Genomic DNA, 24,335 nt, shown 5'->3' with positions numbered 1-24,335 from the left:
AGTGAAATTCAAGTGAGAACACAGGTAATAATTTTCTCATGGTAGAAGTAGTCTGGTATAATTAACTTGTTACTAGATGGCTGATACATGCTCCTCCCAGGAAATGGGGAACCAGTGTTAGTCTCAGCTTTTTGCAAGTGGGGCTCTCAGAAGTGGCTGTAGTCATGTCAGCCTTAGTGAGTGGAAGTCCATATTCCTAAACCCATAAGTAACTTTCATCCCTTTCAACATGGCCATTTTCTCCATGAGTCTATTGGGCAAAGACAAGGGTAACTGTTGGAAGAGGCTGACTGACATCCATGGAACAGATCATCTTGTCCACTTGATTATTAGCATCTTCTGATATTGCCCTTTGGGAAGCATTTACAAGGGCCTCCAATTATCTTCACATTTTGTGCCCATTCAGAGAAATTTACCTACAAGTATCTTCCTTGACTCCTTATTGGTGATTTTCTAATTGTACTCCTTACAAGTTCCCAGCCATCCCCCCAGATCATTAGCCACTGCCAATGAGTCAGTGAAAATCTATACGTCTGAACGTATAGTTCTTCCAGTCTATAAAAATAGGTCAGTGCTCAGAGTTATGCCTACTGAGACTGTCTTTCACTCCTGACCATCAGAGTCATACATGAGCGGGGCTATGGTACTCCAACTCTGAATTTTTGTCTTATGCTGGCTCATCATGCAGAAGTATCTGTGAACCAGGGTCAAGCATTTCCCTCCTCAGTCAATTGGTGACAGTCCTGGGTGTTCACTGGAAGGACTGATGCTGAAGCTGAAACTCCAATACTTTGGCCACCTCGTGCGAAGAGTTAACTCATTGGAAAAGACCCTGATGCTGGGAGGAATTAGAGACAGGAGGGGAAGGGGATGACAGAGGATGAGATGGCTGGATGGCATTACCGACTCGATGGACATGAGTTTGAGTAAACTCCGGGAGTTGGTGATGGACAGGGAGGCCTGGCGTGCTGCAATCCATGAGGTCGCAAAGAGTTGGACACAACTGAGCGACTGAACTGAACTGAACTGAACTCCACTTGATCTCATAGATACAAAAGTTGAGAGAAGACCACGTAGCAGAAATCAGAGCCCCAAGAATATTAACCATTTCCTCATACAATTTCTTTGTGCCTTCAGAATCTACTCAAATTCAGTTTTACATGTCTTAATGCCATTTTAGATCTACCACAGATCTGTATGGCTAACTTTATCTGTTAGTGAACCAGACAACATCCAGTTCATGGTGAGCAGCTCATTTCACCAGTTCAAGGTGAACCAGTTCAAGCTTGGTGGCCATGGTCACATATTAAGTCTCTACTAGTCTAATGGCAAGATAGGTGTTGTTTCTAAAAGGCAAATATTTATTGGCAGGCAATAACATAGCTTTGTTTGGAATCCTGTAAACCCTGATTAACCTTATTTGCCTGCTGAAATCTCCATACAGCTTCCTATCTGATAGATGCTTCAAATAGCATAGATCTGCTGGGCCATATGGCCCAAGGGGCAGAACAACTAACTTGGTAACCTGGACCTGTTGCAGAGCCTTCTATTCTTTGGGGCAATACTCAGAACTGGAACTCTTTCAAGTTAACTCAGTGAGTCAGAGTTGCCTCTGGTATCCATTGTACCTCTTAGTGCTTGGAGAAGTCAGATGCAGCAACTATTTTTCCAACTTGAAGCATCTTGTCCATTTCCATCTGGACATGCTCCAGACCACTGGATGCTTAGAATTTACTGAGACAACAAGCCCTTGTATTTTGTGGAATTTATTTCCACCTTCTGATATGCATATATCTTATCAAATATCTAGAATAGTTACTAATTCTTATTCACCATGGACAATCAGCATGATACCACAAATATCCTGTGGTGTCTATTCATGTGTAACAAAGAAGATCAAGACCAATTTGGACTAGATTATGACAGAGAGTTAGAAAAACAATATAACCCTTGGGTGGAACAGTGAGGGTATAGTGCTGATCCTTCCAAATGAAATAAAACTGCATCTTGTGGTTCATACTAACAGGAATAAAGGCGGGGGAGTATTTGTCAGAGGAATAGCAGATACAGGGAAAGTATTGATTTTTTTCCAGCAATGAAGCAACACATGAACAACAGCTTCAATTAGAGGTCTATCTGAATAAATCATTTGGAACAATCCTCTTTCATCTTCTAGAAGCTATTTGTCTTCTGCACAAGCCAGAGAAGCAAGCTGAAGGAAGATAAGAATCACCATCCCTGCATCCTTCAAGCAACATTAATCTTTCTCATCTTTCTATGTGGTTTTGCTTTTGGTTTCTTATTTTGGTAGGGAGAAACACAGTGTCTTGCATTTGGTTTTTGCTACCATAATAACTCTCATTCCATAGGTTAGAGAGCCTACATGGAGATTTTGTCATTTGTTAAGTATGTCTATTCCAATTATGCTTTCTGCAACTGGAGAGAAAACCATGGATTGGGTTTGGAATTCACTGGACCTGTTGAGATGGACCCAAACCATAACTACATTAGTGACCTGACCTCCGTAAACCCCTATTTGACTAGTGAACTGTGACATTTTAAAACTCCAGTAATTAGTATCAATTCACAACTGCTGTCTCCATTTAAAAAATTTGGTTATTTCCCTTAGCCCAGTGCACCATCACACTGGCAAATGGTAGTACTTATTTGGGGGAAGCCTAGGAGAAAGATTCACAGTGTGAATTTTCAGCAAAGCAGCGGGGTCCTTCCTCAAAACCATCTTTTATCCGAAGGGCTCTGGGTCTGAGAAAAAGCTTAAATCTGGGATGTAGTTGAGGAACCACAACTCTATATTGTAGAGATTCAAGCTATTTATCTAGCTAGAGCTTTTTGTCTCATTCAAATCAAGTTAGCTTTTATAGGTTAAATCTATCTGCACTGTGGTAGACAACAGCTGAAGTGTCTGCTTGGCTCTTTCAGCTCTTGTTTTGTCCCTGGACACCTTGGATTATCACCTATGTAACAATTCATGTTACATGGCAGAGGACCAAAGATACATTTTCCCAAAGACATACAGATGGCCAACAAGCACATGGAAAGTTGCTCAGCATCACTAATCATCAGAGAAATTCAAATCAAAACCACAATGAGATGTTACATCACACCTATTAGAATGGTTGTTATCAAGACAAACATAATAAGTGTTAGCAAGGATGTGGAGAAAAAGGAACACTTGTGCACTGTTGGAGGGAATGTAAATTGGTGCAGCCATTATGGAGAACAGTATGGAGATTCCTCAAAGAATTTAAAATAGAACTACCATATGGTCCAGCAATTCTGGATCATATCCAAAGGAAATGAAAAGCTATCTCAAAGAGGCATTTGTATCTTCATGTTCATTGTAGCATTAATTACAATAGCTAAGACACAGAAACAAGTTTCATCAGTAGAGGAATGGATAAGGAAAATGTGGCATATATAGACAATGGAATAATGTATAGGACTATGTAGTGAACATCTTGCCGTTTGTGACATTGATGGACTTGATGGGCATCATGCTAAGAGAAATCAGAGAAAAACAAATATTGTATAGTCTCACTTATATGTGGAATTTCAAAAAACAAAACTCAAAGAAACAGAGGACAGATGAGTGGTTGCCAGAGACTTGGAGTAAGGGGTGGAGATGGTCAAAAGGTACAAATTTCCGTTCATAAGACAGATAAGTTCTGGGATATAATATACACCATGGTGTTTTTAGTTAACAATACTGTATTACACATTTGAGTGTTGCTAAGAGAATAAAGTTCTCATCACAAGAAAAAAATTGCAGCACTTTGATGATGAACTTTAATTATACTTGTGGCAACCATTTTGCACTGAAATCATTGTGTTGTATACCTTAAACTAATATTGTCAATTACATCTCAATAAAACTGGAAAAATTTTAAATAAAATAAAATTTTAAGAATATTGAGCCCCGAATTGCTGGGGCATTTATATGCAGATTTGGTGTTCCACATCCATTTTAGCAGTCACCAATAGATGTGGTGTTGGAGAAGATTCTTGCAAGTCCCTTGGACTGCAAGGAGATCAAACCAGTCAATCTTAAAGAAAATCAGTCCTGGGTGTTCATTGGAAGGACTGATGCTGAAGCTGAAACTCCAATACTTTGGCCACCTAATGTGAAGAGTTGACTCATTGGAAAAGACCCTGATGCTGGGAGGAATTGGGGGCAGGAGGAGAAGGGGACGACAGAGGATAAGATGGCTGGATGGCATCACTGACTCGATGGATATGAGTTTGAGTAAACTCCAGGAGTTGGTGATGGACAGGGAGGCCTGGCGTGCTGCGATTCATGGGGTTGCAAAGAGTCGGACACGACTGAGCAACTGAACTGAACTGGAACTGAACTGAATAGATGAAGGCACTTTTGTGGAAGTCCAGGAATCCAGTGTAGAAGTTCCAAAATACCACCAAAGAAAAATCTGAGAATAAATATTTTGAAAATGGCAAGATAAAGAGTTTCACTTTGCCCATATCACCTCTCCCTCAAGGTAGCAGGGCTTGGTGTGAGGAGAACCCCACAGCCTGTGATTTTGCCCACAGGAGAAGAAGAGAGCATGTGAATGAGTACCTGCTTCTCCCAGCCGTGCAGGATGCTGACCACAAGATGCTTTCCTTTCTCATCCAACTCAGTTTACTGAAGTGACCTGCAAGACTGTGCAACTGGGGGAGGCTGGGAGCACAGGGACACCATTGTGTCCCTTTGATGTGCTTATATCAAAGGGACACAACTAACAGCTTCACTGTTCTTCCTACCAGCTGATCTGTGGATTCTATCAAAAAGGCCCATCATGAGACACTGGGAATGCCTTACCCTAGCTGGATCATGAGAACTCTCAACTCTCTGTGCATCTCCGCCATACCTACAACCTCCCCAGGCTGGCTCCCAGCATGAGCTTCTATGGACAGTGAGAGCTAGCCCTTGCAGATGGCTAGTAAACAAGCACAGAAAGTCATCCCAACTCTGTGGGACTGGGAAAAGGGTTCATAAACTTCAGTGTTTCAGGGTAGTGCTAAGGGGAGGGAGGCAGGGGGCTCTCAGCACCCAGTCCAGTCTGTCTTTGCAGGATTAAGAAAAGGCATACAATTTTTAGAATTCCTCCTTAAGAGGAAGTGCAAAGTATAGATTGAGCATATCCATAGAATTAAAAATCTCAGAATTTCTTAGCTGTACTAACAGATGAAGGTACTCTCTGCTGAAGTCAGTCAGTAAATAACGGAAGAGATGACTTCTTCAACTGTGAATACAGCAATGCAAGATTTTAAGAAATAATAAAAAAAAAAAAATCAAAGAAATATTGTGAATCACCATCAAAGGAACACAATAATTTTCTAGTAACCAATCCCAAAGAAATGGAGATCAACAGATTGCCTAGCAAAGAATTCAAAATTCTTATTAGTATTACTTTTGGCCACACTGCATGGCATGTGGAAACTGAATTCCCAGCCAAGGATCAAACTTGTGCCCCCTGCAGTGAAACCACAGTCTTAACCACTGGACCGCCAGGGAGGTCCCTCAAAATAGTCGTTTTAAAGACACAGTGAGCTGCAAGAGAAGACAGACAATGAAATCAGGAAAACAGTACATGAAAATGGTTCAACAAACAAAATAAATTATTTTTTAAAATTCTGCAGCTAAAACTACAATGAATAAAATAAAAATTGTGATAGCATGAACAATATACATAATCAAGCAGAAGGAAAAAAATCTGTGAATTCAAAGAAAAGTCATTTGCAATTATTCATCCCTCATCACAGGAATATACAGTTTATTCCAGCTATATAATTTTATACCTCAAGGAACTAGAAAAGAACAACAAACAAAGGTCAAATTTAGCAGAAAAAAGAAAATAACAAGGATCAGAGTAGAAAAAGGGTACAGACCAAAAAAAAAAAAGAGAGAGAAAGAAAAAATCAATGAAACTAAGAGCTGTTTTTAAGAAAAAACAAACAAAATTGACAAGCTTTCAGTATGACTAAAGAAAAAGAGACTCAAACAAATCAGAAATGAAAGAGAAGGCATTACAACTGATACTGCAGAAATACAAAGGACCATAAGAGATCATTATGAACAATTTTATGCCAATAAATTGGACAACCTAACAGAAACAGATAAATTCCTAGAAAGATAACCTGCCAACTCTGAAGAGATAAAAATTGTGAATCACTATGTTGTACATCTGAAACTAGTATAATAGTATTATAAATCAACTTGTACCTCAATAAAAAATTTTTAAATGAAATAAAATTTTATTTAATTTTTAAAAAAACTGACTCATGAAAAAATAGAAAGTATGAATAGACCTAAAACTGGTAAAAAGATAAAATTAGTAATCAAAAATCTTTCCAAAATAGAAAAGTCCAGGACTAGATGGTGTACCTGGTGAATTGTACCAACCATTTACAGAAGAATTAATGCCAGTCCTTCTCAAACTCTTCCAAAAAATTTAAGTAGATGGAACACTTCAAAACTCCACCTGCAAGGCCAGCATCACCCTTATACCAAAGCCAGACAAGAATACTACAAGTAAAAAAAGTTACAGACCAACATCCCTGATGCACATAGATGCAAAAATCCTCAGCAAAGTATTAGCCAACCAAATTCAACAATACATTAGAATAATCATAAATCATAATCAAGTGGGATTTATTCTGGGGATGCAAAGATGTTTCAGTATTCACAAATCAGTAAGTATGATATATCATATTAGCAAAATGAACACTAAAAGTCATATGATCACCTCAATAGATGCAGAAAAAGCATTTGATAAAATTCAACATCCATTCATGATAAAATCTGTCATCAAAGTGAGTACTGAGTGAATGTACCTCAACATAATAAAGGCCATATATGACAAGTACACAGCTTACATCATACTCAGTGGTGAAAAACTGAAATTTTTTACTGTTTGATCAGGAATAACACAAGGATGCCCACTCTCACCATTTTTATTTAACACAGGACTAGAAGTCCTGGCCAGACAAATTAGGCAAAAAAAAAAAGATATCGTACATAGAAAACCCTAAAAAATCAAAACAATTGTTAAAACTAATAGTTACCAAAAAAAAAAAAACCTGTTAGAACTAATAAACAGATTCAGTAAAGTTGCAAAATACAAAACATAGAAAAATCACTCGCACTTTGATATGCTAAAAATAAACTGTCTGCAAGAGACATTAAGAAAGCAGTCCTACTTACCGTCACATTAAAAGCAATAAAATATTTAGGAATAAACATAATGAAGGAGGTGAAAGACTTGTACACTGCAAACTATAAGCTACAGATGAAAAAAACTGAACAAGACACAAATGGATTGAAAGAATATCAATAAAACATCCATACTCCATAAAATGATCTACAAAATCCAATGCAATCTTTATTAAAATTCCAGTGGCATTTTTCACAGACATGGGGGGGAAAAATCCAAAAATATATATGGAGCCACAGAAGATCCTAAAGAGCCAAAGCAATCTTAGAAAAACAAAGCTGGAGCCGTAACACTTCCTGATGTCAAATTATTTTACAAAGCTATAATAATCAAACACTGTGGTACTGGCATAAAAGCAAACCCTTAGAACAATGGAATGAAGTAGAGAAGCCACAAATAAATCATGCAAATACAACTAATCTTTGACAAGGGCTCAAAGAACACACAATGGGGAAAGGCTAGTCTCTTTAATAGTGTTAGGAAAACTGGATATTCACACGCAAAAGAATGAAACTGGACCTCTATCTTACGTCACTCACAAAGATTAAAAACTTAATGTAAGACTGGAAAATGTAAAAAACTCCTAGAAGAAAACATAGGGGGAAAACTGCTTGATGTTGGTCTTGGCAATGGCATTCTATATTTGACACAAAAAGCGCAAGCAACAAAAGTAAAAGTAAACAAGTGAGACTATATCAGTTTAAAAGGATTTTGCACAGCAGAGGAAACTGTTAACAGAATGAAAAGGCAGCCAGTGGAATGGAAGGAAATTTTTGCAAACCACCTACCAAATGGATATTAATATCTAAAACATATAAGGAGCTCATATATCTCAATGCAAAACACAAATACTCAAAATTTTAAAATTAGCAAAGGATCCGAATAGGCATTTTTCCAAATAAGACACAGAAATGGCCAATGGTACATGAAAAGATGCTCAGCATCTCTAATCATCAGGAAAATGCAAGTCAAAACCACAGTGAAATACTCCCATCAAAATGGCTATTATCAAAGAGAGAATACAAAACAAATGTTGTTGAAGATATGGAGAGTAGAGAACCCAGTGCACCGTTTGTGGAATGTAAATTATTTCAGCCACTATGTATGTAGTTTCCTCAAAAAATTGAAAATAGAATTTATACATGTCAACAAACCCAATTCTGAATACATATCTGAAAATGAGTATCTCGAAGAGATATCTCACCTCTATGTTCACTGCAGCATTAGTTAAACCAAGCTATAGAAACAACCTAAGTACCCATTGATGAATGAGTGGAGAAAGAAAATATGGTGTGTGTGTATATATACATATACACATAATAATGGAATATTATTCAGCCACAAAAAATAAGAACATCTTTCCATTTGCCACAACATGGATGACCCTGGTGGGCATTATGCTAAGTGAAATAAGCCAAGTAGAGAAAGCCAGTTTCTATGTAGTATCACTTATACATGGAATCTAAAGGAAAAAAATGTCACATTTATAGAAAGAAAGTAGAATTGCATTTGCCATGGATTGGGGAAATGGAGAGATGTTGGTCAAAGGGTACAGACTTTCAGCCATAAGATGAATAAGCTCTAAAGATCTGGTGTACAGATAGTGACTGTAGTTAATAATTCTGTATTACATGCTGAAATTTTATAAGAGTGGATTTTAAGATTTCTCACCATACACACTCAAAAAAGTGTAGCTATTAAGGTGAAGGACATGTTGATTAAATTATTAGGTAATTATTTCACAGTGTGTTAACACATCATGTATACCTTAACTATATACAATATTATAATAGTAAAATTATATTCAATAATTATATTTGATAATAGTATTCAATAATTATATTATTATAATCAATTATGTTTGAATGATACCTAATACATGCATATGATGTATATATTATATACAATATGTTCAATTCAATACAGCTAGAAACAAAACATGTCCCAAAGTTGTTTCATTAAATTCTATGGCTTCAAGAAACTGTCAAATGCTCTTGAATATCATGATAATATCTTCATAAGCACCCCAAAGATTTAAAATATAAAAAGATAACAAATTTGTGTTCTTTGGGAAAAACAGTATTATCTGGTGTGCTTGTTTTTGTATTTTAAAATAGAGAAAATTACCATAAAATTATAATAAAAAGTCATGTGTAAATTCCCAAAGTAAAAAAATATTGATGTTTTCTCAAAGACAAAAAAAAAAAGTGATTTGTTAGGTGGCATCCAGATGAGCCTGTAGTCTAGGCCTAATAAGTAAAGCTCCACTCCTAAGGCATTCCTATTCTGAGAACGCCATGTGATGCCTTGTATAATATGATGTCTCCCCACTCTGGCTTTGCACACAAAAATATTCCCAGCCCTGGGTGAATGTGGAAATTGTTTGGCCTACTGCTTTCTAAGACCTTCCTCAGCCTCAGGTAGTTTGCCTCATTTGCTTTCACAACTTAATGCTCACCCAAGGACACAGGGGGCACCCTCAGTAGATCTCCCAAGTTTTCTCTTTGTGCATTCTGCCTAATTATAGCTGTCTTCGCCTCCAAAAACTCCAGTATCTATCTCCTCAACTCCAGACCACCAGAATCTGAATTTCCCTGCTCTGCACTGCACTGTAGAGACTTCCTCCAGGGGGTAAGTTGAGGAAATCAAAGGATTGGCTTCTTTATTTCCCAGTTCTCAGGGTTTTCACAGTCCTTCAAGCCCTGTTCAATGTCTAAAACATGTTTCACTTAGTTTATCTGGTTTTCTCTTTATGTGGAAAGATAAGTCTAGTCCCTATTACTACCTCATAGCTAGAAGTGTAAGTCCCACCTAACTTTGGTTTTGCATTCCTCAAATCTATCTTCTTCCTTATAAAGTCAGAGTGATATTTTATAAATGCAAATCTAATATCATCTCTCCTCATGTAAAGCCCCTCAATTGCTTCCACCTGTCACTAATCCGGCCCTTAAACTCTAGGTTCCCGTCATCCCTAAGCAGTCCTGGAATTCATCAGGCTGTCTCATGTACCTATTCTTATTTTACTCCCCACTCCTTTAGCCTTTAAAAGATAGCTCTCTGTGGTCAGAGGGTAAAACTTCCAGTTACAAGCAGAATAAGTTTGGGATATCTATTGTACAGCATGGTGATTATAGTGAATAATATTGCATTATATACTTGAAGTTGCTAAGAGAGATCTTCAGCATTCTTACCATAAAAAAGAAATATTAGTATGTGAGATGATACAGGTATTAGCTAATGCCATGGTGGTATTCTTTTTGTGACATAGAAGTGTATCACATCAGCATGTTTACACCTTAATATTACACAATGTAATACGTCAATTATATCTCAATGGGGAAAAACAAGGACAGCTCTCCGAATCCTTTATAAGGACTTTTTTAACCACTCCTTGCATCTCAGTTTAGCTCAGCCACTCAGTCGTGTCCAACTCTTTGCGACCCCATGGACTGCTACACGCCAGGCTTCCCTGTCCATCACTGTTTCCCAGAGTTTGCTCAAATTTATGTCTATCGAGTCAGTGATGCCATCGAGCCTCTCATCCTCTGTCATCCCGTTCTCCTCCTGCCTTCAATCTTTCCAAGCATCAGGGTCTTTTCCAATGAGTCAGTTCTTCACATCAAGTGGCCAAAGTATTGGAGTTTCAGCTTTAGCATCAGTCCTTCCAATGAATATTCAGGACTGATTTCCTTTAAGATTGACTGGTTTGATCTCCTTGCAGTCCAAAGGACTCTCAGGAGATCTGGCACAGTTAATTCCTTCTTCATTTGTACTGACATTTTATCTAGTACTAAATTCAATTGTTATTATTATTACTATCTGTTACTACTACCATCTGTTCATCACACACACATATATTAAAATTAATTGTGGGCAGGTGCTACAGAGAGGTGGAGGAGGAAATGGCAACCTACTCCAGTATTCTTGCCTGGAGACTCCCCATGGACAGGGGAGCCTGGCAGGTCGCAAAGAGTCAGATATGACTGAAGCGACTTAGCACACGACAGAGAGAACTAGAGGAGTGAGACCCGGGCACCTGATATTCCTGGCCCTGTCTTCTACCTGTTGGGCTGGACTGGCCACTCCCAGGGGCTCTGCATTGCCACCAGCCCCTGGATACCTGTGGCCAGGCTGGACTGTACGCATCTCCATGGTCCTGGCCCACTGACCTAACTGCTCTGGCCAGAAATACCAGTTGTTGATGGTGGTCGGTGGGGGTGACTTGGGCATGTTGGTGTTCACCACCCAGTACTCTTTTTGTAATGGATTGTGAACCAACCATCTGCTTTGTGTATATGTGATAAATGACAGAGCAGCCCAGCTAGATATTCTGGTTACAATGGGAGAAGAAGTCCTGAGCTATAACGGTTCCTGAGAACTGGTGAGGGTTTCCTATTGCTCTTTTCAGTCATGAATAGAGGCAGTTTTGAAAGTATCTGTCAGCTTAAAGGACAGGCTCTCAGAGTAAAGAATGAGTTTCAGTGATTTTAATTGCAATAAATCAGACTTGGATCATCAAACTCAGGTAACGCAGGAAGAACAGCAGTTGGCTCACAACTTATAGTAACACACCATGGAGATGTCAGCAAAGATAAGGCTGAATGTAGACAGATGAAAGGAAACACTAATGATGCTTCAAAAATCATCTGATAGGGACTTCCCTGGTGTGGGCTTCCCTGGTGGCTCAGACGGTAAAGGCTCCGCCTGCAATGTGGGAGACCTGGGTTCAATCCCTGGATTGGGAAGATCCCCTGGGGAAGGGAATGGCTACCCACTCCAGTATTCTTGCCTGGAGAATTCCATCAACAGAGGAGCCTGGCAGGCTACAGTTCCATGGGGGTCGCAAAGAGTCGGACATGACCGAGTGTCTCACTTCACTTCACTTCCCTGGTGGTCCAGTGGTTAAGAATCTGCATTCCAATGCAGGGGATGCAGGTTTGATCCCTGGTCAAGGAACTAAGATCCCACATTCTACAGGGCCGCTAAGTCCATGCCACAACCAGAGAGCCCACAAGTCACAACGAAAGATCCCATGTTCCACAACTGAGACCCAATGCAGCCAAATAAATAAATAAATTTTTAAAAATTATCTGATTCCATATACAAAATATACTCAAACTGGAATGAATTAAAGACTTATGTTCCTGATTTGAGATACTAAGTGGTATTGTATAGTTGTTACTTTACTGAATGTGTACAACAGTCCCATGACATTTGTAAAGTGTACACTTGTATGGCTTCAGATTCTAGAACTAAAATTGATCTGTTACCACATATTAAAAAAATTATTTGTATATCTGTCCCTACTGCTAAATTATGAGCTTCTTAAAAGTAGGGCTTGTCTCTTTTTAGTGTTTCTATCCCCAGGAATTGACATAATGCATAGCACATAGTAGACGCATAATAACCATTTGAGAATTCAGAATCAATCCAATTAGCTTCTACCTCCAAAATATATCACAAGTATATTATTGTCTATATCATCTGCTGCTACTCTAAGTCATTATTTTACCTTGCCTACGTTACTTCAAGTCTTATAACTATCTGCCTGCTCTTTTTTCTTGGCCTTGAACAATTCGTTCTCTACACAACATCGAGTAGTATTTGGAAAAATAAATCAGATTATCATGATCCCCTTCTCAAAAACTTTCAGTGCCTTTCTTTTGTGCTGAAATTAATTCCTAACTCCTTACCATGTCCTGTCCAGCTTTTTATGAGGCAACTCCTCCCTACCTCACTGACTTCATTTCAAACCACGTTTCAGTAGCTCGGTGTGTTCCAACCACCAGAGTCATTCTGCTTCTCAAACATATCACACATTTCCGCTTTGGGTCCTTGCGTTGTTCCCTCTGCTTTTAATGATCTGCTTCCAGAGTTTCACATGGCTGGCTTCTAAATATTATTCTGATTTCATCTCAAATATCACTTCCCTAGAGAGACCTTAGCTGATCTTCATGCAGAAAAAGACCACAGAATTAAAAAAACCATGTAATGTGGTACTAGTTTGGAGTTACAGGTATCCATATATATGTATATGTATTGTGTGTTTGTATATTTATTTCCACTGATACCTCTAATCCTGTTACTAGTATTAACATATTCATATTATATATGTTCATCCTATATATGTTAATACTGATATCTCATTCCAGTGGCAGTAAGCACAGTTAATGCTCAGATCTTGGTTTCTAAAAACTATTCCCCACTCAAGGGAAACAGTGTTCCTTGAAGAAATGGCTAATTCTAGGGCAAGAAAAGTACAAAATGAACCTCGAACATTTTCTTGTGCGTAAAGTAAGGAAGTGCTCATAAATTGATGGGACCAGGCCAAAAGGACATCTGAGCCAGCTTGAAGGGGCTCCCACTGGTCAAATGTAGGAAATTTTGAAATAAAAATGAATAATAATAAGCTATAATGTATTGAATAAAAAAGAATCTATGAGTCCATATTGATAACGTTTTTAAAAATTTTAAAGGAGATTATGACAGAAAGCAAGTAGTAAATACAGAAAGAATGATAAAATTAGGACATCACCATTTTGCAACCTCTTTAGCAATAACTAACAATTGTACAAGTCAACGTATACTAAATACTAGGTTTAAGATTGTTGAGAATATGATATTCACAGTCTCAAAGAATCATCCACACATTATGTATAAAAAGAAAAAGTACTTTTGCAATGAAAAAAATCTAAAAATGATGAAAGTGATCAAAATTGTATCACCCAAAATGGGACCAGTTACCATTGTTTGCCTGCTGATATGTTTGTGCAGAGAAGGACACAGCAATTCCTATGTAGTATTCCTGACTTCCAGCCCCCAAATTAATCTGCATGTAATCATGGAATCGGTTGTGTCTGACTCCATCTGACCCCATGAACTACATAGTCCGTGAAATTCTCAAGGCCAGAATCCTGGAGTGGGTAGCCATTCCCTCCTACAGGGAATCTTCCCAACCCAGGGATCAAACCCAGGTCTCCTGCATTGCAAGCATTAGAAACCAATAAAATAAATGTAAATTAAAGGATAGTCTGTAATACAACTGACCTGGATTCTTCAAGAATGCCAATATCACTTATAGCTGATTCACGTTGTTGTATGGAAGAAACCAAAACAATATGGTTAGGCAATTATCATCCAATTTAACAAAAAAAAGAATGCCAATGTCTTGAAAGACTAATGAAAGGTTAGGGAATTTTTCTTTCTTTTTTTTTTTTCTTTATTAAATGAGACTAGGAGCTTCGCTTCCCTGGTGGTCCAGTAGTTAAAACTCCATGCCCCCAATGCAGGGGGCGTGGCTTCAACCCCTGGTCAAGAAACTGAGATCCCACATGTCATGCAGTGTGGCCAAAAGAATAATAATAATTAAGACTAAAGAAACATGTCAACTAACATGTGGTACTTGGTTGGATCCTGGATCTCCCCCTGCACACACACACACATCAACACATACACAGCACTATAAAGAATATTATCAGGACAGCTGGGGAAATTTGAATATAAACTGTAAGATAATAATATTGTATCAATGTTCAATTTCATGTGTGATAATTATATTGTGAGAATGTCCTCATGCTTCAAAGTCACATGTTGAAGTGTTTAGGAATGCTGTATTTCCCACATTTATAACATAATTTCACTTGCAATGTAGGAGACCTGGGTTCTATCTCTGGGTCGGGACGATCCCCTGGAGGAGGGAATGGCTATCCATGCTAGTATTCTTGCCTGGAGAATTTCTTGGACAGAGGAGCCTGGTGAGCTACAGTCATTGGGTTGCAAAGAGTCAGACACAACTGAGAGACTTTCACTTTCATAACATAATTGTTTAATTTAGTATTTTGAACTAGAAGCCCCAGTCGGTAACTGATAATAAAAGGATTTGTTGTTTTTCAGTTGCTAAGGATCAGTCCAGATGCCCAATAAAAGGATAAAATAATAGTTTCAATAAGATTGGTTTAGAAGTGATATGCAAGATGGACTGCAGGGAAATTATTTAAGAACTTGCTCTGTTATACTAGAAGCAATCTGAGCTGAATCTTGATCTATTACCAATGTTTTACTTGGCAGAGAAGTAGGAGAAGAGCAACACAGGCAGAATAGTCAACATTACACAGCAAGCAGAGCAGGGCGTTTGGTTGAAGAGGAAATTGTAGTCTAATGCAGCTTGAGCCAGAGTGTGGTAAGGGAGAGAATGATGTGAGATAAGACTAGAAAAATAAATTGCAGCCACATTGTGGGGAGTTTTGAATGCTCAGCTAATGTTCTAAAGGCAATAGGTGACATAAAATATTTTTAAGAAGAGAAAGATGTTTTGGAATGAAAATTATAAAAGAATTGCTTGGGTATTGAAATGCTCAATACCCAAGGTCAAAATTGAAATTTTCAAAATTCAAGATAAAGTTTTCATTTTCCTAAATTTGGATGTCATAAATGACAGTGTATGCTTTAACAAAACAAAGTTACAAAGAAAATTCCAGGAAACTAATATTCCTGAGGAGATCTAAACTTGCCATCCGGTTTGTGTCTCTTCAGATAGGTATATCAAATATAAATATTTTGTACCTTTAGTTGAATCTGCTAAGGATGTATTTTTGAGTCTTAAGCTTGGTTATTTTTGTAACTCCTGCATTTTTAGACTTATGTTTCATTTGCAGTGTTTTTGAGTTCAGAGGGATAATAATTATTGTCTTAGATTCTTGTTTTTTAACTCTTCCATTCAAAACCACAAAAGAGTCTTTGTTCCAGTTTTGGCAATGTTATTTTTATTAAAATTTTTCCAACATGCTTTTCTCTTTGCTGGTGTTATTCTTACACACATACCTACAAAGGCTAAATCAACAAAAATACAATGAAAGTGGCATTTTAATTTACTAAATCAGACAAGAGATTTTGAATTGTAATAAAACATTTTTTTTTTCATAGAAATCAAATAGTACTGCTCGCTTCGGCAGCACATATACTAAAATTGGAACGATACAGAAAAGATTAGCATGGCCCCTGCGCGAGGATGACACGCAAATTCGTGAAGCGTCCCATATTTTTTATAGATCAATGGAACAAAACAGAAAGCCCAGAGATAAATCCACACACCTACGGGCACCTTATCTTTGACAAAGGAGGCAAGGATATACAAAGGAAAAAAGACAACCTCTTTAACAAGTGGTGCTGGGAAAACTGGTCAACCACTTGTAAAAGAATGAAACTAGAACACTTTCTAACACCATACACAAAAATAAACTCAAAATGGATTAAAGATCTAAATGTAAGACCAGAAACTATAAAACTCCTAGAGGAGAACATAGGCAAAACACTCTCCGACATAAATCACAGCAGGATCCTCTATGACCCACCTCCCAGAATATTGGAAATAAAAGCAAAAATAAACAAATAGGACCTAATTAAACTTAAAAGCTTTTGCACAACAAAGGAAACTATAAGCAAGGTGAAAAGACAGCCCTCAGAATGGGAGAAAATAATAGCAAATGAAGCAACAGACAAAGGATTAATCTCAAAAATATACAAGCAACTCCTGCAGCTCAATTCCAGAAAAATAAATGACCCAATCAAAACATGGGCCAAAGAACTACACAGACATTTCTCCAAAGAAGACATTCAGATGGCTAACAAACACATGAAAAGATGCTCAACATCACTCATCATCAGAGAAATGCAAATCAAAACCACAATGAGGTACCATTACACACCAGTCAGGATGGCTGCTATCCAAAAGTCTACAAGCAATAAATGCTGGAGAGGGTGTGGAGAAAAGGGAACCCTCTTACACTGTTGGTGGGAATGCAAACTAGTACAGCCACTATGGAGAACAGTGTGGAGATTTCTTAAAAAACTGGAAATAGAACTGCCATATGACCCAGCAATCCCACTTCTGGGCATACATACCAAGGAAACCAGATCTGAAAGAGACACATGCACCCCAGTGTTCATCACAGCACTGTTTATAATAGCCAGGACGTGGAAGCAACCTAGATGCCCACCAGCAGACGAATGGATAAGAAAGCTATGGTACATATACACCATGGAATATTACTCAGCCATTAAAAAGGATTCATTTGAATCAGTTCTAATGAGATGGATGAAACTGGAGCCCATTATACAGAGTGAAGTAAGCCAGAAAGATAAAGACCAATACAGTATACTAACGCATATACATGGAATTTAAAAAGATGGTAACAATAACCCTATATGCAAAATAGAAAAAGAGACACAGATGTACAGAACAGAGTTTTGGACTCTGTGGGAGAAGGCGAGTGTGGGATGTTCTGAGAGAACAGCATCGAAACATGTATATTATCAAGGGTGAAACAGATCACCAGCCCAGGTTGGATGCATGAGACAAGTGCTCAGGGCTGGAGCACTGGGAAGACCCAGAGGGTTGGGGTGGGGAGGGAGGTGGGAGGGGATATCTGGATGGGGAACACATGTAAATCCATGACTGATTCATGTCAATGTATGGCAAAAACCACTACAATATTGTAAAATAATTAGCCTCCAACTAATAAAAATAAATGAAAAATAAATAAATAAAAAATTTTTAAAAAAATCAAATAGTAGCATATGCAGTTGCATAGAAAATAAGTTGGATTCTTTCCTGGATGATGAAAAGAAGAACCAATAAAATCAGGCATAGGTAGAATAATAAGTTGGAATCTTCACCAATTTGCAGTCCTCCAAACAATGAAGTACTTAAATTATTTAGTTTCCAAGTTCTCTTGGAATTATACTCTTCATGTTTGATATGTGTCTTGTATGTTATATTCTACAGCATTATATATGAGTGATGTAGATAGTACATGACTTAGCATTTTAAAGGGTAATTTTGAGTACATTCAGTTTTTGGCTTAGGCCTAATTTTAAATACAATTATTCTGTCTCCCCATCTATTATTAAGATAGGATTTAAGTGTTTCCTTCTTTCTTCCTAAAAGAGTTTCATTTAATTTGTTGATTTTTTGTGTGTGAAACATTTACTTCCTGAGGAATTTCTTTTCTGAAGAGAAATGCCAATTTTTATTTATTAAAGTAATAGCAATACTGTTTAAAATGTTTATCTGCTGGAACTAGAAATGTATTATTGCTTTTCAGATGCTCATTGGGTTAAAACTCTTGGCATTACTTTGGCGGGATGTAGATGCTATCTTCACTCAGGTCAATATGAATAATGATGAACAAAGAATATTTGTTAAAATAATACTCATCTTAAATATTACAAACCAAAATGCCTTTAAAAAATCAAAATACTTCCAGATGAAAGAGTATGAGACATGATAGCAATACCTGAAACACTTAGAAGTAATATTATAATGATTGAGCACAAGCAGATAAACTTCTGCAAAAGAAAGCACCACTGTTGTTACTATTGTTGTGTCATCAAGGGGAAAAAGTACAACCCAACATTTTATATTAACCATGATTATTGTTATACAAAATTATAGCATATAAAGACTTGAAAAGATGAGAAGAAAAGGAAAATACTGAGTTAGGATTTAGAGATTGTTTTTATTTCTAAAAAAATTTGCAAGTTTAATTAGAAATAAGCATATTAGCAGTCTAAAAAACCAGTTAAAGGTCAGTCTTTATTTTGTCATGTTAAAGAGAGAAAATATTTTAAAACTTTTAACAATATTGAAAATAACAGAAAGTAAACTCTTAAAAATATTCTTTTAAAAAACACTTCAATCAAACTATTCTTTTAATCAAAGAAACTGTCGATCTTCCTCAGGGGTGGGAAGAAAACAAAGGATTGAGATGAAAGCACTCTTTGATTTGTCCAAAAAGGATTTAGGCATTTAAAAATTCCATATGCTTTTATAACCTTTTGATTTATTTAGTCTTATGTTTCTTGGCATAGTTCAAACTTCCATAGCTGGTCTTCATAAGAGGTGTGTGTCTACATTAATAGAAGAAAGGAACATGTGGTAAAGAACTGCCACATTAATTTTCCATTTTGAATACTTTTTAAGAGGTCTGATAATGCTTTTTTTCTTCATTCAAGAACTTTTGAGATAAATTTTGCAACTTTTCAAAAGATTAAAATACTGTCTTGAATGCAAAGTTTGAATTATGTAATCAATAGTATCAAGTTTTCAGAACCTTAGGCAAAAACCTGCTTATGGGGCCCAGCTATGACAGGGACAACAGCGATAACCTTAGACATGGAGAGGAACCAGCTACCTTTGAATCTCCTAAGATCTTTATTGACCCAGAAAGTCAATCGCTGTCCTCAGTCAAAAGACTGAAGGAGATACCCTTTTCATTTTGACATTCTCCTTTGCCTCAGGTGAGATCTTTCAGGATTATCCCTGCCCTATACTTGGGGAGGTGAAGAGGGAAGACATTTGGCAGGAGGTTGTGAGACTGCGGAGACATGGATTATATTGTTCTAGTTTCTTCTGGTATGATGCTAAAGTGAGGACCTTTCTGGAGATGGAGACAGTAAATCCTCCTTCTCAAAGGAGGAAAAATGCAGGTACGTAAATATATTTCCACATGCCTGCTGAGCCCTTTGTCTCTTTGAAATCTCTGCCAGTTTCAGCCCTTGCTATAGGGATTTGCTGGCCATGGCTGCCATTAGGTGGCCCTTCCTTAGCATCCTTTTGACTACTGCAGAACAGATCAGAGTTCACACCTGGTCCAACTTGAGTCAAATTCTTTTTCTCTTAGAAATTTCAAATTGGTATTCAAAGTTGATAGAATTCAATTGGGAAAACCAGAGGTTGTCTGAATGTACTCCCAAATTGGAGGGTTGCTGGGCTTTTTCAGGATGTCAGTGTGAAGGTGAGAGCAGGTCAGGGCAATTTAAGGGCACGCATTCTGAATTTGAATTCCACCTCTGCCACATACTCGATGTGTAACACTGGGAACATTAATCCTCTCCAAGACTGAACTTCCAAGTGAAAAAAGATGCAGTTAAATGTGCTTACCTTGCAGCACGGATATGAAGCTCAAATGAGATAAATGATGTGAAATCAATGTGATCATGAGCAATGTTTTTGTGATGAAATTGAGTAAAGTAGAAAATATCACACTATATAACACGTAGTAAGGGTTAGTATTATTTTATGAAACTCTGTCATATATACATATTCACATATATGTACGTGAAACTCATATATATATATATATATACACAAACACACACACAAATGTGTGTGTGAATTGGATCATGCTATAAAGTGTATAAAGTGTATTACTAAAGGTTGTAGTATTTTTTTTCTTACGTTTGAAACCAGTGTTGCTTAACATATATGGTCCAGAGACATCTACATTAGAATCATGTGAATACCTGTTTAAAATTCAGATTCTTGAACTCCACTGCCAAGAATCAGAATTTCTGAGGGTATAGTTCAGGAATCTACATTTCAGCTACTTCTCCAGATAAGTCTCACACACACTGAAACTTGAGAATCAGTGCTTTAAACCTACAGAAAGTATGCAAATGTTAGTTGTTATTATTATATAATTAAGTTCATTCCGGCCTTCAAACACAACTGTACTCCATGACGGGCATAGAGGAGGAGGCAGTTAATCTATTTTGAGTAGTCTAACATCTATCAACATAGTGCTCTGGCATTTTGGTTGATCTGATATGTTTTGTTGCATTTGACTTCTTGTTTACCAAAGACGACTAACTCTAAGGCTAGAACTCCCAACCTCTATACTGTACTTCAGAAATGTCACAGATGTCCCCAAGGTATTGATTCCCCCAGTTCTCAGAAACTTGAATTATGAGAAGCCTTCTATATTTACTCCAGTGTGTCGTTTTTGGAAGCACTAACAAAGGCACAGATGGTAAAAAATAATAATAATAATAGTTTATGGTTGAATGTAGATAAGAACTCATGTACACTAGAGCTACTACTCAAAATGTTGTTCACAGGCCAGAAGCACTTACATCATCTGGAAGTTTGTTAGAAATGCAAAATCTACCTAGAGGAGTGGAATGGGGTGGGAGGTGGGAGGGAGGTTCAAGAGAGAGGGGACATGTGTATACCTGTGGCTGATTGATGATTCAGAAACCAACACAATATTGTAAAGGAAATATTCTCCAATTAGAAATAGATAACTTATTTAAAAATGCAGAATCACAGGCCCATTCCCAGACCTACATTAAAGTTTGAGAAGCACTGTACTAGAGGAAACATGTAATCTGTTACCTAATTTTCAGCAACAACTTCATGCAAAGGTAACAGTTTTCTGAAAAATAATTATTTAAAGTATACCCACTACCCCATCAACAAAAATGCCGGTATTTTGTAGGCAGTGTTTGCTGGCTATAAAAATCATATGATCATTGTAGAGATGTTTGAAAATTTAAAAAGTAGGAAAATTTATCCACAATGAAATATATATTCATGGAACTTCCCTGGTGGTCCAGTGGCTGGGAGACATCCTTGTGAACAGATTACTGCAATATGGTGTGATAAGTAACAGAAGAGCATTGAGACTGTGAATGAGGCAAGACTTCTGCGATCCTGGAACCTATTGGGTAAGAAGGGAGTTAACAAGATAAAATCCAAAGTAAGAATAAGGCAGTTTAGAAAACATTCTAGTCTGAAGGATCACTACAATAAAAGACACAATAGTGAAAAATAACACTAAAAATTTACTGAGAATTTATTGAGCCAGGCACTGTGCTATTTATCATCTTCTTTCATCTTCACAACCCCATAAGGTTGGATTTGTCATAGGAATGATAAAGATGCCATTGGAGGGTTTTAAGCAGGAGAGTAATGTGATTGTGTACTTTAAAGGTAAAGAATCACTCTAGGGAATTCCCTAACAGTCCAGTGGTTAGAACCACGTTTCCATTGCAGAGGGCATGGGTGCAATCCCTGGTCGGAAAACTAAAATTCTTCATGCTGTGCCAAAAAAAAAAAAAACGATTAAAAATAAATAAATGAAAGAGTCATTACAACTAAAAAACAACAACAAAGGGTCACTCTGGCAGTAAATAAAGTGCTTTTTTAAAAAGCCACTACATGTAGGCTATCTTGAAATACATGTAATTAACAGCATTCCCCAAACCCAATTTCATAAGTGAGATCCCAGATTCCCACTACCACTTAAAACCAAATTGTCCAATACCTTAACTCTTTTATTCTATTTCTTCTTTTTCTCTCTATTCTGTTGACTTTCTAGCAACATACAACACACTGTAAGGAAATTATTAGGTTTTGTAACATGGGCTCCCTCTGTTGACTGCGTAGCAATAAAACAGCAACCATTCCACATCCAGAAGAAACAATTTGGATCTTTACAGTATTTCTTTTTTTTTTTTGCTTTTAGGAAAATCAGAGGTCTTTGCCCCTAAATTATGTAACTTATAAAGCAATCGAGTGCATTTATGACCCAATTATTGGGTCATTTACATTTTAACCAAATAAATATTTTCATACTCACAGTCACCATTTTCACTGGCATTGTTCCATTTCTTCATCAAAAAGCCATATACACTCATTAAGCTGAACAGCTACTTGAATCTCATAATAAAATTATTCAGACTTCAATTTCCTATTATGCCCATAGTCACACAAATGAACTTTATTATTGCCACTTATCAGTAATAATCGCTTATTAGGAGTGTCATTTCTATACAACTTCCAGATCGCCTAAGTCCATAACAGGTTGGCTCCCAACAGCTCTGAATGAATACCTGGCAGAGACCGCAGTAAGGGATTCACCATGTGGGCTTCCCCTGTTGGACTGTAGACAGAGTCATGCACTCATTTAATAAACACCTACTGGCACTTGCTCCAAGCCAGCTCTGTGCTTCAGAGACCTATTGTAACATCGACCCTGAACCCAAGATTCCCGTGGTCTAGTGAAGGAGATATTTGACATCTGAAGCAGTGCCTCTACCTTGTAGTAGAACTTACATGTAATTCCAGTGGTACTACATGCCATAAAAGCAGAAGGAATTATTAATTATGATTGAGAAAATTCTGAAGGACACCTTGGAGAGGATGCCATTTGGCCTGAAAAGGACATAAGCGCCATGATGGCAGGATTAGCTTCCTGTTTTGTTCAGTGTTTTATCTGAAGTTCCTACAAATAACGACTGGCACATAACAAGTGCTTAATAAATAGCTATTGAATGAATGGGTTGATCTTGAGATCAATGAGAATTTTAATGACAAGCAAAGAAAAAGAATTTCCTTTTTGAAGAGGCTTCAAAGCCATGATTATTACCTTTAGTTTACTCTTGACTTTCCATTACTTTTAGGATAAAATACTGTCCCCTCTCCTCTTCTCCAGAGTTATATCCACGTATCCCATTCCAAGCCATTAGAGTCTGCAGATGTCTGGTGAGGATCTGGACAGTCTATATTTCATCTATCTGTCCAAGAAATAAAAAATACAAAATATTTTATCTTGGCATGAATCACTCATGTACCAGCTATAATGTAAGTTATTAATGAACATACTGATCCTGTATATATGTGTTTCAAGTTGAAATCCACAGTTTCAATAAATAGAAAATCCAATTAAAATTGGTTTAACCTAGTGAAAGGATTTATTGTCAAATGTAACCGAAAGCCAAGCAATAGGGCAGAGTTCAGGGTGGTTCAGTCGGGGCTTTTCCTCAATTGCTCTTCAGCTGTTTCATCTCCACCTGCTATGTACATAGCCTGTAATCCTTGCACTGGCTTCTGTAGTGGACGCAGATTAGAAGCTAGCAGAAAGATTATGTGCTTTCTTGCTCACATACAAAGGAAGACAGCATTGCTTCTTAAAACTATTAATAGTGAGTGAAAGTTCCAGACTTGACTAAATCCCCACTGAACTGCTTTCTGTAGCCAGAAACTGCCAGATTTGACTGATTTATGCGTGATCTACCAGAGTGAATCGTTGTGTCAGGGGGCTTAATATTACTTGGCTTCTGTCGGTTAGAGCCCCTCTAGAACTGGGATTGGAGTCAAGGACACAAGGGAAAAGGAGTAGCGCCCAGAGGAAAATATGAGTGTGGTAATAAAGGGAGAATAGCAGAAAGTGAAGAGGAACTAAAGATTAGATAGCATCACTGACTCAATCGATAAGAATTTGAGCAACCTCCGGAAGACAGTGGAGGTCAGAGGAGCCTGGT

At 37.4% G+C, this 24,335-nt stretch overlaps 1 non-coding gene across 1 annotated transcript; it reads left to right on the top strand.

Annotated features, from left to right (window-relative positions):
* The first annotated feature begins 16,167 nt into the window (after nt 1-16,167).
* LOC122678470 lies at nt 16,168-16,274 on the top strand. Its single transcript, XR_006336141.1, has one exon. It is a non-coding gene; the product is annotated as a U6 spliceosomal RNA (small nuclear RNA).
* Nucleotides 16,275-24,335: the final 8,061 nt, after the last annotated feature.

The sequence above is a fragment of the Cervus elaphus genome, chromosome 20 (genome assembly GCF_910594005.1).
Source record: "Cervus elaphus chromosome 20, mCerEla1.1, whole genome shotgun sequence".
NCBI lineage: Eukaryota > Metazoa > Chordata > Mammalia > Artiodactyla > Cervidae > Cervus > Cervus elaphus.
Note: the sequence above shows the minus strand (reverse complement) of the source record. Positions and strands in the feature narration are given on the sequence as shown.